The sequence below is a fragment of the Medicago sativa genome, chromosome 2, assembly GCF_051527215.1.
Source record: "Medicago sativa cultivar Bolivia chromosome 2, Bolivia_mono, whole genome shotgun sequence".
NCBI classification, from domain to species: Eukaryota; Viridiplantae; Streptophyta; class Magnoliopsida; order Fabales; family Fabaceae; genus Medicago; species Medicago sativa.
This window is the reverse complement of record NC_140750.1, coordinates 32,771,403-32,794,365: the sequence shown is the minus strand read 5'-3', so window position 1 is coordinate 32,794,365 and position 22,963 is coordinate 32,771,403. Positions and strand designations below refer to the sequence as shown.

General features: G+C 38.2%; 1 non-coding gene across 1 annotated transcript; it reads right to left on the bottom strand.

The window, feature by feature from the left end:
- Window positions 1-7,411: 7,411 nt before the first annotated feature.
- LOC146946336 (small nucleolar RNA R71) lies at window positions 7,412-7,518 on the bottom strand. The gene has a single exon (XR_015029462.1). It is a non-coding gene; the product is annotated as a small nucleolar RNA R71 (small nucleolar RNA).
- Between the last annotated feature and the right edge of the window lie 15,445 nt (window positions 7,519-22,963).

Sequence of the window (22,963 nt, the reverse complement as noted above, 5' to 3'; positions counted from 1 at the left end):
CACTACCTTCCCTCACAAAGAGATTTTTCTAGAGATTAGGGTTTTGGTGAAGGAAGTGTTGAGTTGGAATAGAGATGAGCAAGCATGGATCATAGAAGCTACTTGGACAAGAAACAACAAGAAAAATGATTTGAAGCTTGAATTGGTTAAAGTTCATGGATGAAGCATAAGCTAGGGTTTGAGCTTGGAGCTTGGAGCCGTTACAAGAACATGTTTAGGTGAGTTCCATAGATAGATATCCTACCCTTGGGATTATGTTTATGTCATGAAAGATTAACATGGAAATTCTAGGTTCCAAGTATTATGTTTAGTACCCTTTTGTACCATTTACGATCAAATATTGTTAATTCATGCCATGCACATGATATAAGATGTTTTTATGATGTTTTGGATGATTAGAATGAATTAGAACACTTGAATTGAGGTTTTTATGCAAAATCACGTTTTCTGCAGAATTCTGGACTGCTATAGTTCGCCAGGCGGAATTTAGCTCGCCATGGCGAGCTGGGGATCAGGGCTCTCTGGAGTAGCTCGCCACGGCGAAAAATTTCGCCATGGCGGAGAGAATTTGGCCAGGCGAAATTGACTGCACAGCATGTGTTGTTATTTCGTTTTGTGGCCAGCAAGGGCTATCCGAGGCTCGATCTTGCAGTATCTTTTTAAACTATGAACCCCTCAATTCTAAGTGCCTAAAGTACAATTCCAAACAAGGTTTTAATCAATGGAAAGGCATGGCAAATTGTTATCAATACTTGTTGATAAATGATACGCAAGAGTGATATGTTATGCAATATGTCCGGGTCGTGATGAAATAAGAAAGGGCATGAATGTAGAGCCTCAACATAGTTGTTGAGAACTAGCAAGTTAAGTAAGAATCTCTAGAATGTTAAGACGCAAAGTGTAATCTCTTTGCATAAGAGTTAAGTGCCATACGAGTATGGCAAGACATGAATCGATTCCATATCCATTCACGAAGTAAGTTAAGCAAGCATTAAGCTTACCTCTAGTGGGATCGTTTAAGGGTCCGAGGTAAAAGAGAAGGCATGTTTAAGTTTATTTTTCATGCATAAGACTAAGACTTATAAGAAAGAAAGAAAGAGTGTCATGTCTCTTGCTATCCAAATTGGATTCAAGGGGTTCCCCAAGAGGAATGGTTAAGCCGCAAGGGAGCCGCATTTCACTAAGCTAAGGTGCCGTGTCTTTTGTATTCCATCCAAGGTTGGGTACAAAAGGTTCTCCAAGGGGAATGGGGTAAGCCGTAAGGGACCCGCACGTTCACTAAGGGAGTCCGGTGCGCTCTTGCTAAGCATTTCACCGGTAGTAAGGGATTATCTTCCGGGGTTACTCCACTCGGGACTAATCCATAAAATGAGCCAAGATAATTGTTTGTTACACGCTAACATAATCAATGAAGCTGACTATGCATATTCATCATACATTTATGTGTTATGTCATAGAGCCTTGGCATAGACTGTCAAGAACTAGAAAGAATATAGAAGTAAATAGTCAAGAACTAGCAAGCTAGAAAGAGTCACTTTTGTGGCAAGAGATGATATGTTGTTAGATGCAACATATTCAAGTAAGCAAGTTAAGAGAGTTATACCAACGACGATCATAGGTTTCCTCTAATCGTCCGGTTTAGAGTTATGTCATGACTTTAGCAAGAGAAGGCCTTGATGCGTAGATCGTATCTTGGCATTGCGGTTTTAGTTTTCCCCTTAACCGCCATGACACGTGTAAGATGAGAAGCCTATAACAAGTAAGGTAAGCCTATGACGGGTCTAGCATGCACGACTGTCTAGGAAAGCAAGTCCCCACACACGTATAATCAACCGGTAGGTTGTATTGTAGACACGTGGTGACCGTAGGTTTCCCCTGAGGTTACCTATAGCCTAGGATTAGGTGGAAATCACTGAGACATTATGTCTCACCCCAATCCTTATTTGTTTCAGATCTCAGGATGGTTTAGGAAGCTAGTAGCCGGATGGATGTTCCAGCAAGTGTTCGTTCGTTCCAGCTGCAGCATGATACGGATGTTCAAGGATACATTTATCATAGTTTAGAAAAGTTGAGTTGTAATCTTATTGTACGAACGCATTTGATGTATGAGATATTCATTCAAAGTTTTTATGTTGTAAATTTTAATGTATCCAGTACTAAACTAATACACATGCTAGACTTTCTAGATACGTCTAGTATGGGTGTTACATTTGGTATCAGAGCAGGTCGATTCAGATCGTGCCTTGGGTCATTAATGTTACAACTAAGGTAGTGGGACCATTGGGTTCCAGGTAAATGTTCTAGTTGTTGTTAGTTGAGCCTGATCAACTCAATTAAACATTCGACTATTAGAATGGATGCCTGAGAGCTGAATAGGACCCAGGAGGAACGAAGTATGTGATGAAGTAGTTTGATCGTGCCAAAAGTTGGCCGGTGAACTAATCAAGTAGAAGTGTGAATCCTCCGGGAATGTAAGGTAATGAAGAGAAGGAATGTTCCAACGGCTTTGGATAAGATGTTGTTGATACTTTGTATAACCGTAAGTGAAGAAGTTAGATATATCAAAGTATGACCGGAAGTTCAGCAAGAGTCGTTGGTAGAGAGGAGTTGTATCCTGAGATGTAAGCATGAGGCTTTAAGATGAGGAGAAGTTGACGTAAGTTGACGGAATAAGGAGACTCTCAGGAATAATGTTATGTAATGGAAGATAAGGACTTGTATATCCAAAGTGGACGAGGTTCTAGTGTTCGGAAGATTTTGTTAAGCAACATGCAGTGAAGGAAACTACTCGTAGCGGAGGAAGCTAAGAATTTAAGTGAGAGTTTTATGTCATCAGGACTAAGGCATTAATTTCCATCGTGCCGAAAATTGTATCGAATGAGGTTGATGCTTGCCATGCATAGATGATAGAATATTTTATGATGATTAGGAGTGATTGATGTGCATTGGATTAATTGAGAAATGATATTTGTATGTAAAGTATACTTTCCGGATGATTGAACTAGAGAAACTCGCCAATAGCAAACCTGGAATGAGATTTCCTATTTTCTAAAAACTATTATTCCATCTCCAGGGTTTCTTTGACTATTGGAGGGTTGTTTTCATAATCCTTTTGTGCCACGAAAATATTTTTATGACGTCAAGTAACGAATGCATATCACATCCTAAGATTTCCAAAAGAAAAGGCATGAGCAACCATTAACAAAATCAATACGGTTTAAGGTAACTTTGGGATTTAATGTGTCAAGAATTGAGAATGAGCTTAGACCAAGAGTATAAAGCTTCTGGGATTAGATTGGACGTCACGAATGTGAAGGTATGAAGTAAGAAGTTAAAGCGGTGCAAAGTTATGAGCAATCACAAGGTTCACAGATTATGTGGAATTATGACGTATCTCTCGAACCTATGTTTTGCTTAATTGACTTGCTAAGGCTCATTATGAAGTTGAACTATAAAGTTTAAAGGATTTTAAAAAGATTTACACGTATAGGTGATTGAGGTTGATATTTTGAAAATTTACGAGATTTTCTAAGAACCGGTTTGCTTCAACACTTGTAGAGCGGGCTAGACTTATAAGAGTCTAAGTTTGATGGCACGTATGTGGTATCAACTCGTTCTATGATTTTAGAGCAACGATCGGGGCCTAAACTCAATTTATATAGTAGAAAATTTTCAACGTCAATGACCCGTGCGTTAGTTTACGAAGTTTTCTTTAAAAGAAAAAAAAAATCAACGAGCAAGCATTGGAATGATTAAGCAAGATATAGTATGCGAGAATGCGAAGGTACAAGGTTAGATGTTCAAGAAAGATATGTTTAAGTGCTATATGAGTTTGCCAAAGGAATCCAAGATTTTCTTGAAAGAAGTTCAAGTATGTTATGTATACCTCAGCAAGTAAATTCAACCACCCAGAGCGTAAGGATACCCCCATGATAGGTATTATGAGCATAAGATAAGTTATCATGAGTTTTAAATTTACAAGATAAGTGTAAGGTTGTGACGTTGGTTGCAATATGGAAGATTTTGAAAACATTCCAAGAAGTTAGTATTCAAGTGGTAAGCAGGAATATGAAGTTTGAATTGCTCTATCAGATTAGAGTAGTGGTTTAAGCCAACCGGTGGGAATCAGAGTAGCGCCATGGAAGCTAATCGTTAAACACGAAACATGGGATTTTAGTATGAAAGAATCTTTGAGAAGAATATTCGGTTGGTAACACAAGTGTAACAAGAATGCATCCTAAGACAAACAAGAAGTTCTTGATGCGATAAGTAAGGAGGGATGCATATTCAGTCGGTGTTGGCTAAGGTAAAAGTTTTAAGTATGTGTTGTCACCTAAGTAAGATGAAAAGGACAAGAATTGCTATATATGAATTGGTCAGGATGCATGAATGATGATAATAGAAAACATGTAAGGTTCAGAAGGTTACCTTTTGTGGCTAAGGTAAAGAATCAAAGCATCAAGAATGATGACCGGTATCCGGAGAAGGTATTAATGTTCAAGTAATACTTGAAAAGATTATTTGAAGATTCAAGTTTAGTGTTCCGAAGAAGAGGAACAAGTTAACGTCAAGAGGTTCAAGGATTTTCTATGGTTATGATAAGTGGTAATACAAATAAGTATATCAGATAAGAAAGGAAGAATCCACTTGCGAAGTAAGCATGTTATCACGAAAGGAGATGCAACTCTTGAGTATTATGCAACGAGCTTCATACCCTTGTACGCATTACTTGTTGAGTGAAAACGATATTTGTTAAGATATGTTAAAGCAAGATTTATAACTTTTAAAACTAAGATTGGTATTATGGAACTTGGGAACGGTGCTTTTTTTTAAACTCATGGAATTACACATTTTCGAAACTGATAAGATACGTCGTAAGTAAACTCACTTAAGATGTACAAACTTCAGAACCGACTTGTCGTGGACAAGTTTGGGGCGAGTTGTTAAATCTTTTTCAAAATATAGGAACTCGTCCGATGGTTCTGTGTTACTATTACAATTTCAGTTTTGGACATGATAAAATCTTTTTAGTCATGTATCTATTCGTTCCAAGAACCCGAATACCAAAGCTTAAGAAATTTTCTTCAAGAAAGATGCTAGAACAAGTATCGTTATCATTTAACAAGAAGTGGCACTTGAAAATATGCATAAGTTATGGAAACAACAATGTCCGTATGACATCAATATCATACGGGATACACGGATTCGTGGTTAAGAGCATTCAATGCAAGTGCAAATGAACTTAGTAGAAAGTTTTAAGAGCAAGTGAACCACCAATTGGTTATTATATTTTTAGATAAATCGGCGTAATTAATTTTGCTTCTCCAAGACAAGTTATTTGGGTTACCCATGAATTCGGGTGCAGGGAGATTGTGAAGATATAGAAAAGTTCTTTAAGACTCTCAAGAAAGATAAGATATTTTTGGAATCATCAAGATAAGTAACACAAGTAAGAAGCATGTGTTTCAAGGTATGATAAGTAAGATAATGCATGAACTATGTGTACACGATAAGATGGTTATGACGTAAGTAAGCACTGCAGGGCAAACTGATAAGTAGATTTATTACGTATTTTAATTAAGTTATTTAGTTTAATTCTATTTAGATTTAATTAGATTCTATGTGTTTTTATTTATATTTAAGAGCTTTTTACTTCAAAGAATCCAATATTATATTTCAGGATCAAATATATGATTTGCAAGGCTTGGAGCTAAAGAAAAGGGATTTGGAGCACAAAAATAGGAGATTTCCAAGATTTGGGACCGAAATATGCACTTGAAGAAATCAGAATTCGCTCCCCCAAGTCCGTGAAGGGCGCACGGCCCATGCCTGCAAGGCGCACGACCGTGCGCGATTGCCAGCATCCCTTTTAGCTGCTTTTTGCTCCGAACAGCGGTTTTCTACGCAGCCTGCTTTGACGATAAAGCCCATGGATCTTCAGAGAATATTCCTTCAGTTATTTCTTAGGGCTTAAGTCATTAGTAGGCTATAAATAGAGAGCTTGTTCTCCTTGTTTTATCATCTTTAATTCTGAATTAGTATTGTGACAGAATACTATTTTCTCAATAAAAGTTATCGTTTATATTCTATGTTCTTCTTCTAGTCTTAGGATTGTTGGGTGAGTCTTATGGCTTGATCCATCAATCCTAATCTCTAATCCTAGTTTATGTAACCCTAATTCTCTTATCTAAATTCACCGTTCTTCATAACGATATTAACAAGTACCAAACTTTGGATGCGAACGCGGAGGGTTAGTACTTGTTAATTCGTTACCCTAGTTATTAAGGTGATGAATTGAACGAAGAAGTCTTAATGACCGAACAAGTGAATTTAGACAAGGATTGCGAAGCATGAGAATAGCCTAGTAAACCTTGGGACTTATAGAATCTCGTACAATCAAGGATCTTAATATAGGAGTTAGCCATGAGAATAGGTCTAACACCTTGAGAGACACACTCCCCGGATATCGAACGAAGAAGGGGATAGGCTTTAGAGAGATTCGTCCTTAGAAATTAGGTCTAGCATAAACCAAGGATTAGGATTAGGTTGTAGGGTTAGCCGTTCGACGAACCAACGATCCCAAGGTACGTTTTAAATTATTACTATTGTTATTATTATTATTATCATCATTGTTATTATAAACCCTCTTTCAAACTCTAATCTTTTTAGCTAATCATTCATAGAAGTTAGTCAGAATTTAACCAACTCCCTGTGGATCGATACTCTTCTTATTACTTCGATAGAATCGTGCACTTGCGATTTAACCTATCAAGTTTTTGGCGCCGTTGCCGGGGAAGTTAACCTAATTTTGATTAACTTTTTTTTGTATTGATTAGCTTGAAAAAAAAATAATAATATATCTTTATCTTTATTTTCCATAAAAAAAAAATATATTTTCGAAGAAAATATTTTTCTAAAATATCTTCGAAGAAAATATTTTTCAAAAGAAAAAAAAAATCTTTCTATTCTTTTCTTCTTCTTTCTAATTTCTTTTCATCTTTTTCGTAAACTTTTGGGTTTAAAGTTGAAAACGCACATAGTAATAACATGGCTAAGGAACGTGCTCTCAAAGAGTATACAATCCAATCTTCGGATGAGTCATACGATGCTATTGTGTACCCGTTAGTTGATGAAAATTTTGAAATAAAACCTGCACTTATCTACTTAGTGCAACAAAAATCAATTTTTCGGATCACCCACTGAGGATCCGAATCTTCATGTGTCAAATTTTTTAAGACTCAGTGGAACCTTAAATGCAAACCAAGAGGCCGTAAGGCTGCACCTCTTTCCTTTTTCCTTAGGGGATAGAGCTAGTGCTTGGTTTAATTCATTGGAAGTTGGTTCTATAACATCGTGGAACCAAATGAGGCAAACTTTCCTCTCTCGATTCTTTCCCCATAGTAAAACTGTGCAATTAAGGAATCAAATCATAAGATTCACTCAAAAGGATGGGGAATCCCTTTATCATGCGTGGGAGCGTTTCAAAGAAATGCTTAGGCTTTGCCCCCATCATGGTTTAGAGAAATGGTTTATCATCCACGTTTTTTATAATGGTCTCTTGTATTCCACTAGAATTTATGTTGATGCAGCTGCAGGTGGAGCTTTGATGAATAAAACTTACACAGCCGCATATGCTTTGATCGAGGATATGGTTCAAAACTACTATCAGTGGACGAGTGAGAGAGTTATCTCTGCTGTCGCTCCTTCACCCTCCAAAAAGGGGGCAGGTATGTACGAAGTTTCTTCCTCTGATCATCTAACTGCTAAGGTGGACGCACTTTTTCACAAAATAGATAAACTTAATGTAAGTGCTTACACACCCGCTCCTGTTATGCCTCCTTCTGAAATTCGTGGTATAATTGATCATACTGGTGCTGAGTGTCAATTAGGTAGTGCTGAAAGTCTTGAGTAGTTGAATTACGCTCAATATAACCAAGGGATGAGGCCCACTCAAAATTTTTTCAATAAAACTCCTCAAAATCCCTTGGGACAAGAAGCACAACCTGATTACACAAGCAATCAGAGAACTTTTCAGAAGTCTAATTTAGAGCTTATGCTGGAAAATTGCATTCTTACTCAAACCCAGCAAAACATAGATTTTAAAACACAAACTGAAGCTCTAAAAGACTCTCTTGATAAGCTCACTATAAAAGTGGATGGTATTGCTACTAATAACACTATGCTTGAACTTCAGGTAGCCCAGGTAGCCCAACAAATAGCTTCTTTCTCTAAGACCCCTGGAATTTTTCCTAGTCAACCTGAAACCAACCCCAAGACCCATATAAATGCTATTATTCCTAGGGATGGTAACCAGTTAAAAGCCCCCGTTGTGACCACCAAAGTTATTAAGAGCAAGAAGTTGAGTAGCAAACCACAAAGTGAGAATGCCATAGGAGAGAGATAAGCCAATTGTTTCATCGCCTCATAAGACAAAACTTCCTTACCCACAAAGGCTTCCTAAGCCTAACCTCATAGGTCCCTGTAGTTTTTCCATCCCTTGTATGATTGGAGGTGAACCCATCAAGAAAGACATGTGTGACCTAGGGGATAGTGTTAGTTTGATGCCTTTGTCCCTTTTTGAGAGATTGGGTATAGGATAGAGAACCCACTTTATCGTCAAGCTAGTGACACAAAAAGAGCGCTTCGTGGGAGGCAACCCACACATTTTTATCGCTTTGTTTTTGTTTTGTTTTGTTTTGCTTTAAGTTGTTTTGTAGGTACATGTCCAAAGATGTGAAGAAAATTTCAAAAATTTTGACCCAAGAGAACCAGAAACAGGCGCACTGCCCACGCCTCATTGCGCGTGGTCGTGCGCGAATTTTTTGAAAATATTGACCCATAGGGTAGAAGTGTCCGCACGTCCCACGCCTCCAAGGCGCACGGCCGTGCGCGACACACATACCTCATATCACAAAAAAAAAAAAAATTCTTCTTCTTCCCCATTTTAAACCACACAAACCTCTCTCATCCTACTTCTCTCTCTAAACCTCCATCTTCAACCAATCTCTAAACCTCCATTTTTCTTCAACCTTCAACCTCACATATCTCCATCAAAACTCAACCAATCCACTCCAATCTTTTACCCAAACCATTCCAAATCCAATTTCCAACATAAACATCCAAACAAAACCAAATTTCATCCACTCAATCCAAAACACCCAATTTTCGTATTCCTTCATTATCCCACACAAAAACCACCAATTTTTCACCCAAACCCAACAAACTACTCAAAAACTTCACTTCCACCACATACCCAACATCAAACCTTCACTTCCCACACAAAACCTTCATCAAAAACCCACTTTTTCCCACAAACCTAAAATCCATAAAAGTCAATTTTTTTTTTTCAAACTAAGTCAAAATGACCGGAAAAAGGAAGGGCAAGGAAATTGACACCACCGGAGGCGCGGGAGGAAGAAAGAAGCCATCAAAATACCACGGCATTAACCTCAAAGGCTTTGACCAAAAAGATAGGTATAATCTTCTCATCTCTAAACCTATTCATAATTGCAAATATGCTAATGATCATACGATGATTAGTTTAGGGATTAGAGAGAATGTGGTTAGGCTTTTTGAAACCATAGGATGGAGTGACTTAATGCGACCCCGATGGGGTTATGAGAATTTTACCTATGAGTTTCTTAGCTCACTTGTCTTTTCCAAAGACAAAACCAAGAAAAACATCCCCAAGCATACCGTAGCCTTTCGGCTTTTAGGACAAGACTATAACATGTCCTTAGAGAAGTTTAATGAAGACATGGGTTTTCCCTCCGAGGGATACATCCATGAGTGCACACAATTGAAACCGGAAGACTACAATGTCCAAACTTTTTGGAAAAATATCTCCGGGCTCGATGAGTGTAACTCACAAGCTAACAAGGCAAGTAGGATACACAACCCAGTGCTTAGGTACATTCAGAGGGTAATGGGGTTTACTATCTTTGGAAGGAGAGAGCCTAGTTCCGCTAGGACCGATGAGTTATTTTTGTTGTGGGCAATGTTGAACAACCGCCCCGTTAACACAGGTTATTATATGCTTGATCACTTGGCCTCTTTAACCACTAAAAGGTCCGGTGAGATCATAGTTGGAGGTATCATTACCTTCATAGCTGAAAAGTTTGGTGTGGGGGAGGATTTAGGGACCAATAGGATTGAGGGGAACCCTTTGTTGAACATTGAAAAACTAGCTTTAATGACCTTCTTTGTTGACCTCAAGAACGGTACCTATCAGTGGAAAATTGATGGAGCCACAACTGGTTTATTTTTGCCTAACCCGGCTAGAACTAACACATGGGAGGCAGAAAATTTGCTTTATGATGATTTGCAGGTACCCGAGGTGCAAGTTAATGATGGTGGTGATGAGGAGAAAGCTCAACATGAGCAAGAGGAACCGGTGCTGCATGCCGGCCCCTAATTTGAATATGACCGGTGGGCTTGGGTGCAAGCCGACTTCCAAAAAGTGCATACAAAGCAAAATCAAATGCACAATGAGATGATTGGAATGCGAGCTGACATCCAACATGGAAATAGAGTGGCGGAAGAAATCCAACGCCTTGTCACTCAAATGATGCAAAGGTTTGGCCTTAACCGTCCCCCTCCGGGCAACAATTAAAAATGTGAGCTTTCCTCTTCCTTTCTCCTCTCTTCTCTTCCTCTCTTCCTTTTAATTTCTTGTTTTCTTTATGCATTGAGGACAATGCTTCTCCCAAGTGTGGGGGGGAGCCAATAAAGTGTCTAGGTAGTAAGAGTCGTAGTGTTCCCAAACTCCCTTGAACTTTATTCTTTTGTTTTGTTTTTATAGCAAGAGGCATGACTAAGTAGCTTGTTTTTAATGTAAAAATGGCATGAAAATTTTTTGTTTTGTCTCTTCTTTAGGTTGCTTCTTGTACATGAAAGTAGTTTCTTATGTTTCTTATGTTCTTGCTATACCCATATCTTGTTTTAATGTGAAAATTCTCCAATGAGAAAAGCACCCAGTTGCAATCTTTGAGTAAATGTATGAATAGGTATTTTAAGGAGCACGTTCTAGCTTTAGTGTTAACTTAGACCCTTTAAAGTCTTAAGTGTAAAAGTAGTATAAGTTTGTGTGGGAAAATTAATCAAATTGTTCTTAATTGTTATATTCTTTTTAATTTGTTAATGTTAAATGGGGCGGGAGAATGGCACCAACATGTGGGGGGAAGGACAATCCCTAACTTCCTAATTGTGGTGGTGACTCCTTAATTTGAACTTAAATGAAACTAGTTCATCAATGCTAGGGGGAAAGGACAATTACATCCAAAAAGACTTCCTACGCGGAGATGAAACAAATATTAATTTTGCAGCACTGCTTAGGGTGATTTTGAATCTAGGGGGAAAGGACAATTACATCCGAAAAGACTCCCTACGAGGATAGATAGCCCCTAAGCTTCTGCAGCCCCTTGTGCTTAATTGTTAAATCTAATTTAATTTTAACTCAAATTCCCATCACTCTTATATGAAATGAAGAAAGGACTTTTCTCGGTTACTTTAGCACTAAGGATAGAACCTATTCCTCATAATATCTGTCTTATAAAGGAGCAAGAAAAGGGTTGGACTGCACACACACACTCACTTGAGACTTGATGTTGGGTAGAATAGGTTCATGAGAAGTATTTGAAATTGTAATTAGTGTACTTGAGGCAAAGCCTTTCATTTGAGACATTTGTTCTTAATATTGCCATAATCAAATCTTTTGTTGCTGCTATGTTTGCTGCCTTTTGCTTGAGGACAAGCAAAGACTCAAGTGTGGGGGAGTTTGATAAGTAGATTTATTACGTATTTTAATTAAGTTATTTAGTTTAATTCTATTTAGATTTAATTAGATTCTATGTGTTTTTATTTATATTTAAGAGCTTTTTACTTCAAAGAATCCAATATTATATTTCAGGATCAAATATATGATTTGCAAGGCTTGGAGCTAAAGAAAAGGGATTTGGAGCACAAAAATAGGAGATTTCCAAGATTTGGGACCGAAATATGCACTTGAAGAAATCAGAATTCGCTCCCCCAAGTCCGTGAAGGGCGCACGGCCCACGCCTGCAAGGCGCACGGCCGTGCGCGATTGCCAGCATCCCTTTTAGCTGCTTTTTGCTTCGAACAACGGTTTTCTACGCAGCCTGCTTTGACGATAAAGCCCATGGATCTTCAGAGAATATTCCTTCAGTTATTTCTTAGGGCTTAAGTCATTAGTAGGCTATAAATAGAGAGCTTGTTCTCCTTGTTTTATCATCTTTAATTCTGAATTAGTATTGTGACAGAATACTATTTTCTCAATAAAAGTTATCGTTTATATTCTATGTTCTTCTTCTAGTCTTAGGATTGTTGGGTGAGTCTTATGGCTTGATCCATCAATCCTAATCTCTAATCCTAGTTTATGTAACCCTAATTCTATTATCTAAATTCACCGTTCTTCATAACGATATTAACAAGTACCAAAATTTGGATGCGAACGCGGAGGGTTAGTACTTGTTAATTCGTTACCCTAGTTATTAAGGTGATGAATCGAACGAAGAAGTCTTAATAACCGAACAAGTGAATTTAGACAAGGATTGCGAAGCATGAGAATAGCCTAGTGAACCTTGGGACTTATAGAATCTCGTACAATCAAGGATCTTAATATAGGAGTTAGCCATGAGAATAGGTCTAACACCTTGAGAGACACACTCCCCGGATATCGAACGAAGAAGGGGATAGGCTTTAGAGAGATTCGTCCTTAGAAATTAGGTCTAGCATAAACCAAGGATTAGGATTAGGTTGTAGGGTTAGCCGTTCGACGAACCAACGATCCCAAGGTACGTTTTAAATTATTACTATTGTTATTATTATTATTATCATCATTGTTATTATAAACCCTCTTTCAAACTCTAATCTTTTTAGCTAATCATTCATAGAAGTTAGTCAGAATTTAACCAACTCCCTGTGGATCGATACTCTTCTTATTACTTCGATAGAATCGTGCACTTGCGATTTAACCTATCACAAACCTAGTTTCCGGTAGGATTCCAGTTAAAAGGCAAATCCTGAGTGTTCATATTTATGATTAGATACTTTTATGAAAGGTTACTTATAAGAATGGTTCATGCTATGTGGATAAGTTATAGATCCAAGACAACCAATTCACATGTAGCAGAGGTGTGTTTTTAAACATGATGTTCTAAGATAGTTCTGATATTATAAGAAGAAGAGTAAGACTAAAGAGGCTATATTCGATTCTATGCGGATTAAGAAAGAAGAAGAGTTACATGTTTGATGAGGAAAGTATATTCGAACTCTTTGGAGTGATTATGATCAAATATTATATAACTGAAGCTGAAGAAGGCAGGTCTTAGTCGCGGTGACTAGTAGTTGATTTCTAAATTTCGAGGATGAAATTTATTTAAGGGGGGTAGAATGTAATATCCCGCCTGTCAGTATCGGAATATTAATAGTCGATCGTGCCAGAGGATTAATATTATAGGAAGAAAGTTTAATGGAAATATTTATTATGTGATATCAGCTAAATACGGATAAAGTATCAGTGTTGTATCTATCACGCTTGAGGCAAGGGCATAATTGTAATTGCATGAAAAAGGATATTTATATGATTTTGGGCAAAAATATCTCATTTCCCCAGCTTCTTTCTCTCTCTAGGTTAGAGAAAGAGTTTTGGTCTCCCTTCTCTCTTCTCCATCGGCCTCCCTCTCTTCCTCAATCCTTTCTAAAACTATTCCAAATCAAGATATATGTTGTGCAAGTTTTCCTCAAGAGCTTATGGTGTTTAGAAGCTTGGTTTGGGTTGTTGTCACTACCTTCCCTCACAAAGAGATTTTTCTAGAGATTAGGGTTTTGGTGAAGGAAGTGTTGAGTTGGAATAGAGATGAGCAAGCATGGATCATAGAAGCTACTTGGACAAGAAACAACAAGAAAAATGATTTGAAGCTTGAATTGGTTAAAGTTCATGGATGAAGCATAAGCTAGGGTTTGAGCTTGGAGCTTGGAGCCGTTACAAGAACATGTTTAGGTGAGTTCCATAGATATATATCCTACCCTTGGGATTATGTTTATGTCATGAAAGATTAACATGGAAATTCTAGGTTCCAAGTATTAAGTTTAGTACCCTTTTGTACCATTTACGATCAAATATTGTTAATTGATGCCATGCACATGATATAAGATGTTTTTATGATGTTTTGGATGATTAGAATGAATTAGAACACTTGAATTGAGGTTTTTATGCAAAATCACGTTTTCTGCAGAATTCTGGACTGCTACAGTTCGCCAGGCGGAATTTAGCTCGCCATGGCGAGCTGGGGATCAGGGTTCTCTGGAGTAGCTCTCCATTTAGCTCGCCACGGCGAAAAATTTCGCCATGGCGGAGAGAATTTGGCCAGGCGAAATTGACTGCACAGCATGTGTTGTTATTTCGTTTTGTGGCCAGCAAGGGCTATCCGAGGCTCGATCTTGCAGTATCATTTTAAACTATGAACCCCTCAATTTTAAGTGCCTAAATTACAATTCCAAACAAGGTTTTAATCAATGGAAAGGCATGGCAAATTGTTATCAATACTTGTTGATAAATGATACGCAAGAGTGATATGTTATGCAATATGTCCGGGTAGTGATGAAATAAGAAAGGGCATGAATGTAGAGCCTCGACATAGTTGTTGAGAACTAGCAAGTTAAGTAAGAATCTCTAGAATGTTAAGACGCGAAGTGTAATCTCTTTGCATAAGAGTTAAGTGCCATACGAGTATGGCAAGACATGAATCGATTCCATATCCATTCACAAAGTAAGTTAAGCAAGCATTAAGCTTACCTCTAGTGGGATCGTTTAAGGGTCCGAGGTAAAAGAGAAGGCATGTTTAAGTTTATTTTTCATGCATAAGACTAAGACTTATAAGAAAGAAAGAAAGAGTGTCATGTCTCTTGCTATCCAAATTGGATTCAAGGGGTTCCCCAAGGGGAATGGTTAAGCCGCAAGGGAGCCGCATTTCACTAAGCTAAGGTGCCGTGTCTTTTGTATTCCATCCAAAGTTGGGTACAAAAGGTTCTCCAAGGGGAATGGGGTAAGCCGTAAGGGACCCGCACGTTCACTAAGGGAGTCCGGTGCGCTCTTGCTAAGCATTTCACCGGTAGTAAGGGATTATCTTCCGGGGTTACTCCACTCGGGACTAATCCATAAAATGAGCCAAGATAATTGTTTGTTACACGCTAACATAATCAATGAAGCTGACTATGCATATTCATCATACATTTATGTGTTATGTCATAGAGCCTTGGCATAGACTGTCAAGAACTAGAAAGAATATAGAAGTAAATAGTCAAGAACTAGCAAGCTAGAAAGAGTCACTTTTGTGGCAAGAGATGATATGTTGTTAGATGCAACATATTCAAGTAAGCAAGTTAAAAGAGTTATACCGACGACGATCATAGGTTTCCCCTAATCGTCCGGTTTAGAGTTGTGTCATGACTTTAGCAAGAGAAGGCCTTGATGCGTAGATCGTATCTTGGCATTGCGGTTTTAGTTTTCCCCTTAACTGCCATGACACGTGTAAGATGAGAAGCCTATAACAGGTAAGATAAGCCTATGACGGGTCTAGCATGCACGACCGTCTAGGAAAGCAAGTCCCCACACACGTATAATCAACCGGTAGGTTGTATTGTAGACACGTGGTGACCGTAGGTTTCCCCTGAGGTTACCTATAGCCTAGGATTAGGTGGAACTGACTGAGACATTATGTCTCACCCCAATCCTTATTTGTTTCAGATATCCGGATGGTTTAGGAAGCTAGTAGCCGGATGGATGTTCCAGCAAGTGTTCGTTCGTACCAGCTGCAGCATGATACGGATGTTCAAGGATACATTTATCATATTTTAGAAAAGTTGAGTTGTAATCTTATTGTACGAACGCATTTGATGTATGAGATATTCATTCAAAGTTTTTATGTTGTAAATTTTAATGTATCCAGTACTAAACTAATACACATGCTAGACTTTCTAGATACGTCTAGTATGGGTGTTACAGGGAAGGTGGTCTGGGATTGAGATCCCTATCTAAAATCAATCAAGCTTCTAGTTTAAAGTTGGGATGGGAGCTGTTGCACTCTCATGATCAATGGGCTTCTTTTCTAAGGAGTAGAGTGAAAAGAAGGCACAAGTTCATCTCTTACCATATATACTCTTCTATCTGGAGTGGTATCAAAGAGCATATGCAAACCATAATTGACAACTCCTCTTGGCTTCTGGGAAATGGTGATTCTATTAATTTTTGGCAGGATGATTGGTGTGGCGGTCCTCTAGTTCATCTGTTGAATATTCCTCCTTATCTGCACCAAAACCTTCATGCCTCTGTCACTGATTTCATTCAAAATTCTCAATGGAGAATCCCTTTGGATCTTCAAACATGTTTCCTTCTCTTTTGCAACGAGTTACCTCAACTGTTATCCCTCTTTCACCTAGAGAGGATGAGTTCTTGTGGAAACACAACACATCAGGAACTTTGTCTATGAAGGAAGCTTTCAATTTTATTTCTCCCATAGGAACTCAAAGAAACTAGGCTAAGCTTATTTGGAACACTGTTATTCCACCCTTCAAATCTTTTTTGATTTGGAGAGCAATTCACAAGAAAATTCCAACAGATGCCAATCTTTCTCTCAGAGGCTGTTATATGCCATCCATGTGTAACAAACACCAAGAAATTGCTGATCATATTATCTTACACTGCACGTTCACTTTATCCCTCTGGAATTGGTTACAGAACATTCTCAACGTCAATATAGACTTAACCTCTATTTTGACAATTTTTGATGCTTGCAATAAAGGTTGGAGTCCTCACGTCAAGTTAACTGTGCTAGCTGCCTTAATCAACATCATCCACACAATTTGGTTTACAGGAAACAATTATAGATACAATAATATTAAGCCTAATCTCACTGCAGCAAAGGTTTTGATCATTGCAAATGTCTCTTTAACTGGTAACCTCACAAAAGCATTCACCGGTCCTGCTATAAGAGACTTTGTTGTCCTAAAAGCTTTCAATATTAACACTCACCACCCTAATGCCCCAAAAATCATGGAAGTCTTCTGGCATCCTCCAATCCTCAACTGGGTGAAGTGTAACACTGATGGTGCTTCAATAGGTAATCCAGGTTTGGCTGCTTGTGTAATATCCCGCCTGACAGCATCGAGATATTACCAGCCGACTGTGTCAGATGCATTTAATTCATGGAAAGTAAGTTAATGGAAATATTTTGTACGATGTCAGCTTTATACGGGGAAAGTATCAGAGTCGTTTTAAACACGCTTGAGGCAAGGGCATTTTGGTAATTTCACGTGGAAAGGATATTTATTTGATTTTGGGGCAAAATATCTCATTTCCTCTTTGACTTTTCTCTAGGTTTTGAATTGGATTTTGCTCTCCCTTCTCTCTTCTTTCTCACGCCTTCTCTTCTCTTCCTCCCCACCAAATCTACTCCCTCTCCATGGCAAGTGAACTAATATTTCTCCCACATGATCTCTTGTACAATTAGAAGCTTGGTTAAGGATTGATTCCTCTTTTTCCACCTCTCATGAAGTTGAACCCATCTCTCCTCTTTTGAAACAATTCTCCCAAGTTTGTTAGAAGTGAACCAAGCATGGATTGTTAGCAATTTAATAAGCAAGAAGCAACTAGGGTTTGGATTGAACTCTTCCTTCTCTTTGGTTCTCAAGGGTATGTGATTGTGGAAGCTAGGGTTTGGTTATTGATCAAGAGGCTAGGGTTTTGGGAAGGTGAGGATTGGAGCATGAATTTGAGCATGGTATGGTTTCTTGAAGGTTAAGAATTTAAGAAGAAAAGATTCAAAGTAGGAAGCAAAACTAGGGTTTGATGGCTTGAGCTTGGAGCTTGAAGAATTAGCAAGGTTATGTTTAGGTGAGTTCCATAGATAGCTTTCCCACCCTTTGGGATTATGTTTATGCCATTCATGATTAATGTGAAAACTATGAAAAGTCTAGGAATATGTATTGTGTTAGTTGCCCCTTTACTTGCCATGTTTACAAAACATGTTTATACTTGCCAAATGAATGTTTTACAAGTTTCCTATGATCAAATATGTTTCAAAACACTTAGGGACACTTGATTTGAGGTTTTTGGGTCAAAAATACCATTTTTAGGGGTTCTGGACTGTTATAACTCGCCACGGCGAGCTATTACTCGCCATAGCGAGTTAGAAGGTCGAACAGGGGGTTCTGCTCGCCTTCTACTCGCCATGGCGAGCAGCTGCTCGCCTCCCCCATAAACTTACTCGCCTAGGCGAGCAAATGGTGCATTCTGCACTGCTTGCTCGTTCAGGCAGATTTTGGCAGTTTTCGCGAGGATTTTTCTTAAGCAGTCTTTTATGAAAGTAAACCCCTCAAACCAAGGTCCTAAATGATGATCAAAGAAAGCATGATTTTTATGATATAAGGCAAGTAATAAGCATGTTAGTAAGGCATGGCATGCGAGAGAATCAAGTCATGAATCGGGTAGCAAGTTATCCATAAGCAAGGGAAAACTAGAGCCTCGACATAGTTGTCGGGAACTAGCTAGTTAGCAAGATTCCTGCAATGATAAGACGCGAAGTTTATTATCTTCGTACATGAACAAGGATAAGATAGCATATATATTAAGTCAAGGATTGATTAGATAATCTCTCCACCATGATCAAGTATAAGTATGAACAAGTTTAAGTTTACCGCTAATCGGATCGACTCAAGGGTCCGAGGTAATAAGCAAGCAAGTATGAATATGTTTAAGTATACGTACGACAAGACTATGATTATCATAAGTAGGTGGCATGTCTCTTGCTATCCACATCAGGGGGATACAAGAGGTTCTCGATCTAAGGGGAACGATTCAAGCCGTAAGGGACCCGCATGTCACTGAAATTAACAAGACGTAGGTGCTCGTGTCTCTTGTTATCCACGCCAGGGGGATACGGGAGGTTCTCGACCTAAGGGGAACGGTTTAAGCCGCAAGGGACCCGCACGACACCGAGGGAGTCCGATGTACGTACATCGGTCATGTATGGGATTGATCTCGGGGTTACTCCACCCGGGACTATCCGTAAAATGAACCAAGATAAGTGTTTGTTCAACGCTAACCTAATGAATGAACTTAGATACGTTTATGCATGATATGAATATGATTATGTTCCTTATGATTATGTTATGGCATGTAGTAAGATTCATGCAAGACCATGTTAAGGACAAGAGCATTAGATGCTATATGACAAGTTTAAGGCATGGAATAGAGCAAGATAAGAATGTTACACCGATGACGATCTTAGGTTTCCCCTAATCGTCCGGTTTAGAATCATGTTATGATATGTTAAGCTTAGGCCTTGATACGTAGATCGTATACTTGGCAATGCGGTTTTAGATGCCCCTTGACCGCCATGACATGTGTAGGAAGTGAAACCTATAGCAAGTTAAGATAAAATTATGACGGCCCTAGTATGCACAACCGTCTAAGTATGCAAGTCCCCACACACGTATAATCAACCGTCAGGTTGTAATGTAGACACGTGGTGACCGTAGGTTTCCCCTTGAGGTTGCCTATAGCCTAGGATTTAGGGGAACTCACTGAGACATTATGTCTCATCCCAATCCTTATTTGTTTCAGATAAACAGGTTGGATGGCAAGCTAGTAGACGAATGGATGTTTCAACAAGTGATCGTTCGTACCGCAGCAGGATGTTATGGACTTCAAGGATGTAATTTTATTATACTTCAGAAAAGTTGAGTAGTATATTTTTGTACGAACGCATGTTGTTGTAAATAATATTCATTCGAAATTTTATTGTTGTATATTTTAATGTATCCAGTACTAAATTCAACGCACGTGGTAGACTTTCTAGATACGTCTGGTATGGGTGTTACATTTGGTATCAGAGCAGGTCGATTCAGACCGTGCCCTAGGTCATTAAATTACAACTAAGGTAGTGGGACCATTGGGTTCCGGGTAAATGTTCTATTTGTTGATGTTAGTTGAGCCTGATCAACTCAATTTAGCATTCAACGATTAGAATGGATGCCTGAGAGCTTAATAGGACCCAGGAGGAACGAAGTATGTGATGAAGAAGTTTGATCGTGCCAAAAGGTGTCCGGTGAACTAATCAAGTAGTAGTGTGAATCCTCCGGGAATGTAAGACATGTTAAGAAGGAACGTTCCAACCATGTCAGGTAAGATGTTATTGATACTTCGTGTACCCATAAGTGAAGAAGTTGGACATATATATCTAAGCATGACCGAAGATTTCGGTAAGAGTGGTTGTTGGAACGGGTTTATGATATTCTGGAATGTCAGTACAAGGTTACAAGATAGTGAGAAGTCGACATATGTTGACGGAGTCAGCGGGTTCTCAGGAATAGCAATAAGTGAATTAAGTTAAGGACATGTATGCTCGGAAGGTTGCGTAAGTGGCAACGTGATGAGGTAAGCTATTCGTAGTAGAGAAAGATTTATGTTATCAGGATTAAGGCATTGATTTCCGACGTACCAAGAATTGTGTTGAAAAAAAAAAGTTGATGTTACCATGCATATGTTATAGAATATTTCATGATGCTAGGAATGAATGATGGGCATTGGTTATTTGAGAATAAAAAAAAATTCATGTAAAGAATGTTCTGAAAAATAGAGTTGGAGAATCTCACCAGTAGCAAGCCTGGGACGAAACTTTCCGTTTTTATGAAATCTACCAATTCGTTCCTATGGTTTGCAATGACTATTGGGGAGATGTCTTCACAATAATCTTTTATGTGATGAAAATCTTTTATGACATTAAGTAACGAATGCATATCATATCCTAAGATTTTCAAGGGAAAAGGCATGGGCAACAATCAACGAAATCGATACGGTTTATGGTAACTTTGGAAGTTAATGTGTCAAGAGTCAAGAACAAGCCAAGATCAAGAGTATAGAAGTTCCGGTGTTTAGAAGGAAAGTCACAGATGTTTATGCATGAGGTATGAAGTAAGAAGTTAAAGCGGTGCAAAGTTATGAGAAATCACAAGGTTCTCAGAATTATGACGTATCTCTCGAATCTATGTTTTGCTTAATAGACTTGCTAAGGCTCGATATGATGTTGAATCATAAAGTTTAAATAATTTTAGAAAGATTTGTGCGTATGGGTGATTGAAGTTGACATTTTGAAAATTCATAGGAGATTTTCTAGGAACCGGGTTGCTACAACACTCGTAGAGCGGGCTAGACTCATTAGAGTCTAGGTTTGGAGACACGTATGTGTTATCAACTCGTTCTATGATTCCCGAAGCAATGGCCGGGGCCTAAACTCAATAAATATATAAAGTAGAAAAATCATCAACGTCAATGACCCGTGCGCTAGTTTACGAAGTTTCCCTTAAAAGAAAAATCAACGAGCAAGCATTGGTATGATTAAGCAAAATATGGTATACGAGAATGCAAAGGTACAAGGCTATATGTTCAAGAAAGATATGTTCAAATGCTAGATGAGTTTGTCAAAGGAGTTTGAGTTGCTTGGAAACGAGTTCAGGTATGATGTGGATGGTAAATGCAATCAGTAAAAACATAAGGTTTACCCCCAAGTCAAGTATTATGAGTATAAGATAAGTTATCATGAGATTTGAATTTACAAGACAAGTGTAAGGTTGTGACGTTGGTCGCAACATGGAAGATCTCAAGAAGTTAGTATTCAAGTGGTAAGCAGAAATGTGAAGTCTCAATCGCTCTAACAGATTAGAGTAATGGTTTAAGCCAACCGGTGGGAATCAGAGTAGCGCCATGGAAACTAATTGTTAATCATGAAATATGGAGGTTATTATGAAAGAATGATCGGTTGGTAACATAAGTTTAATAAGGAAGCACCATAAGGCAAGCGAGGAGTTCTCGATGTGATAAGTAAGTATGGATGTCCATATAGACAACGTTGACTAAGGTAAAAGTTTTAAGTCTGTGACTTTACTTAAGTAAGATGAGAAAGATAAGAGTTGCCATTTATGAATTTATTAGGATGTATGAATGATGGAATTGGGAAACATGTAAGAATTATAAGGTTTTCTCAAGAGGTTCAAGGATTTCCTACGAGTATGTAAGCGGAATTGCGAGTATGTATATCGGTTAAAGGAAGAATTTATCTTCGAAGTTAAACATGTTATCATGAGAGAGAAGCAACTTATGAGTGATATGTAATGAGATTCATACTTTCGTATGCAATACTTGTTGAGTGAAAACTATACTTGTTAAGACATGTCAAGCCATGATTTTATAACTTTTAAAGCTAAGATTGGTATTATGGAACTTGGGAACGATGCTTATTTTTTTTTAAACTCATGGAATTATACATTTTCGAAACTGATGAGATACGTTTTAAGCAAACTCACTTAAGACGTACAAACTTCAGGACCAACTTGTTGTGGACAAGTTTGGGGCGAGTTGTTAAAACTTTTTCAAAATATAGAAACTCGTCCGGTGGTTCTGTGGTACCATTACAAATTCAGTTGTGGAAATGATAAAATCTTTTTAGTCATGTACAAGTTCGTACCAAGGATCCGAATACCAAAGTTTAAAAAAATTTCTTCAAGAAAGATTTTAGGACACGTATCGTTATCATTTACCAAGAAGTGGCACTTGAAAGTATGCACATGTTGTGGAAACGACGATATTCGTATGAAGCCAATATCCTACTGGATACATGGAAATGTGTTCAGAATGTAATGAGATCGAAGGATTTCTTAAGACTCGTAAGAGATTCATGGAATCGTCTAAATGAGTAATGTGTGTAAGAGGTATAATTCGCAAGGTACAGTAAGTAAATTGATGCATGAAGTATATGTTTGCCCGATAAGATTATGTATGCATGAAAAGATACTTCAAAGTTACAAGTAAGCACTGCAGGGCAAACTTGGTTTCCGGTAGGACTCCAGTTAAAAAGGCAAATCCTGAGTGTTCATGTTTATGACAAGA